Genomic DNA, 3,708 nt, shown 5'->3' on the forward strand with positions numbered 1-3,708 from the left:
AAGGTTTTTTTAATTATTAAAAGAAAGTTTAAAATTAACAAAAACTATAGTCTTAAAGGGTTGATAATGTTCCCCCCCCCTTTTTTTTGTATTTTTAGTACAGGGTCTACAGGGTCTCACTATGTAGATCGGACTCAGTGATCCTCCTGTTTTCAGCCTCCCAAGCACTGGGATTACAGGTGTGCACCACCATGTCCATTCTCAGTTGCCATCTCAACGCACCCTGGGGCGGGACCGGAGATCAAACCCCGTCGCTGCACCTGCCTAAGCAGGCACTTTAGTCCGCTGAGCTATCTGGCCGGCCCGATGCATTTTAAAGATAGAGAAGAACTGATTACCACAAAAGTGGATGGAGCAGTCACCTTTAAGAGACAGTAACTTGGAAGGCAGGCCTAAGAAGCCTGTCTAATTTTATGACCTGATTTTGACTATATGGCTGTCTCCTTATTCGTATTTATAAAATATGTATTTATATTTTATTCTATTTGTACATATCGCTGTTACATTGGTCTCTTCCCCATCCCGTCCCTGTCTTTCTTCCCTGATCCCAAACTCCAGTTTTTCCAAGTACAAAACACACCTGTGCATATAACTCTAATCCCAACACTTGAAGCTGAAGCATGAGGATTGCTGCGTGTTCAAGGCAAGACTTGAGTACACAGTGAGACCTTGTGCCAGCAAAACAAAGTAAAAGTCCCTTTAAAAAAATAAAATGTAGGGCCGGCGAGATAGCTCAGCAGACTAAGTGCCTGCTTTGGCAAGTGCAGGGACCAGGGTTCAATCCCCTATCCCGCATGCTGAGCTGGCCCTGCCCCCAGGGCACACTGAGCCAAGTCTGGGCATGGTGGCACAAGCCTGTAATCCCAGCATTGGGTAGGCTGAAAACAGGAGGATCACTATGAGTCTGGGCTGTGTAGTGAGACTCTGTACCAACTACAGAAAATGAAAATAAAATAAAACAAGATGCAGCAAACACCTGTATTTCAGACTCAGACTTGTCTCCTCACACAACCCTGCAAGGGGCAGCTCGGGCAGTGCTTGCACAAGACAGACAAGAAAACACATTGCCTTCCTCCCCTTCTGGGAATCTGAATGGGATCAGAGCCAGAGATGAGAGGAAACCTCTCTAGCGCTGTGCAGCAAGGCGCACTCTTGTGGTCCCACATAGACGCTGGCCTGGGACTACACAGGAAGGTCATCTGTGGTGGCTCCTGGCCATTTCATCACCTCAGATGTGGGACAGAGTGGAGCTGTGCAGTGGACAGCCTTCTGCAGGGGTCAGCAGTTGGCAGGAGGCCCTCTCCACCCCATCCTCGCTGTCCTCAGGTCAGGAGAGACTGAACCCAGAGGCTTTGACCCAACCCCTGAGCATTGCCAGATTGTTGCAAATAGTGGCAGAGTTTTAAAAAGATCATTTTGAACCAAGGTCCCTTTACAGCAATGCCATGAAGCTCCTGATACGTGTGTGCCCCCTGTAGACCTCTGTAGGGAGCAGCCAAAGTGGGTCCCCTAAAAACGAAAACAGAAACACTAATAGTGACATTATTGTGAAGACACTAAGCATTTTGCTAAGCACTCCAGATGTATAACTTCATTCACTTTCACATGATAAATAAGTTTCATTTTGTCCCCTGCTGTACGCTGGGATGTCCACCTAGTGGTAAACTGTGGAGATGTTTATTATGAATGTAAGTGTGCATGAGGACAAGCTAGGGACAGCATAATAAGTACACACATTTATGCATGCCTATTCATCGGCCAGGCCTTTGATTTCTGTGGCAGGTGACTGTCAGGTGATGGCCATCCTCCAACCTGTCATGTATCTGTGGCCATCAGAGTTGACACATTGCCAGGATCCAGCCCTGTTACGGTGTTAATCCACGATGGCAAAGACGAGGTGACGTGGGAAGGACATGCACCTATCATGGACCGCAGGTATCGCAAGCACACTTGATAGCCAGCTTGTTCTACCATCTAAAGGGGAAAAGGGTCACTAACTGCACACAAAATTAGCTGCCAGGTGAGCCTTAGAGAGAGGAAAAGATGCCTACTATGAGTATTAGGACTCTGCAAAATCTGGAATTGGAATGAAGAGTGATTTGAATCTTTGCACAGCCAGAACTTGAACAGCCAGACTCAGGAGAGGAGGAAATGACAAGCCCTGCCCTCAGTGGAGCAGAGAAAGCTGCAAGCAGGAGAGGGCCCTGGGCCTCCAGTGCAAGGGAGCAGGAAAGTGAGGAAGAGCTCTGAGCCCCTGTGCTGCTCAGCCAGGAGTCCCTGACATACCCTGTCACCCTTCTAATTTGTATCTGTGTAGGCTGATTGGTTGTTTTTGTCTTAAGCTAGTTTGACTGTAAAGAGGGGGTGAAAAGAAAAGCTCCCCTTGTCCTATGATGTTTATTTGCTAATTATTCTAGGCTGCTGCCTCCCTCCATGTCATGGGAGCACTAAAAGTCACCTAATCAAAAGACCAAAAAAAAAAAAAAAGAAAGTCACCTAATCACAAGTCCCACTGACCAGACCCCAGATTCAAGCGCTGCCCACTTTTACGATAAACAGACAGGACCCCAGAACCCGACCCTCACAAACACAGCCACAGGAGTTCAACGCTCATAAGAACAAAGAATTAGAGACACCCTGTCTTACTAGACACAAAAGGCAGAAAACGAAGATGCGGAAACTGGGGGCAGACATGGGACTCGCCTGGGAGATTTTAGCAGTCCCGCTGCCCACTCACCTGAGGCCCTGGCGCATGATTCTGGGGCTCCCTCCCCAGGTGGCCCCATGAGTATCAAGGCTGAGACCCTGATAGCATCACTCCAGGGGGTATGGTTGGCAGAGGCTGGGTACAGTTTAGAAATGGACAAAGAGGTGAAAGAGCCACACTGACCTGACCTGTTGAGGCTCTCTGGAGCCTGCCCTGTGCCTGCGGCTGCTTCGAGTTTATTACTTCACTCCCTGCAGAGCCCCCAGAGAAGCCCATTAACTCCACTAGTGACCAAAAGCCCTAAGTCACAGACTAACTCTCCTCATCCATTGGTCTTAGATGTCCAAAGGTGTGGGAGTTGCCGGCATGTGGGGTTATACCATTTCCCTGTGCCCAGCCCCACAAGACTAAGTTCAGTTTTTGGGAGCTAATTCAATCTTCCTGCCAGGAGCCCCAGTTAGTCTGATGCCGGTGGTTGAGGAATACTTCTTCTTTTGTAGCGCTGAGTGACAGCCCTACTGCCGCTCCCAACTTCCTCCACACGCACACTTGTTTTGAGACACTGTCTCCATTAGTTGCCCAGGCTGTCCTTGAACTTGCAGTTTTCCTGCCCCGGCCTCCTGAGTAGCTGTGATTATACATAGGCGCCACCATGCCCAGGTAGAGACAGCCCTTGCAAATTTTCCAGCTCTACTCTATGCTCCAGCACAGAGGTGGTAAAACAATGGCACTTGTGCCGCAGTCGGCTGGCTGTTGTCATTGAGAGCTTTAAAAGGTTTGCCCTCATGTCTCTAGAACAACATTTAGAACACAGCAGGTGCTCAAGGAAAAGAAGGGAGAGGAGAGGGGAAGTGGGAGTTGGAGTCAACCCTAACCTAAACCCCAACTCTAACAGGAGAGGCACTAGGTAGATGGCTGGGAGGACTTGGTACAGTACCTAAAAGGACAGGCAGTGCATGTTTGAGGGGCTGTGCTGACTTTTCTTTTTTTTTTTTTAATTT

This window comes from Octodon degus, unplaced genomic scaffold, assembly GCF_000260255.1.
Source record: "Octodon degus isolate 3935 unplaced genomic scaffold, OctDeg1.0 scaffold00016, whole genome shotgun sequence".
Lineage (NCBI taxonomy): Eukaryota > Metazoa > Chordata > Mammalia > Rodentia > Octodontidae > Octodon > Octodon degus.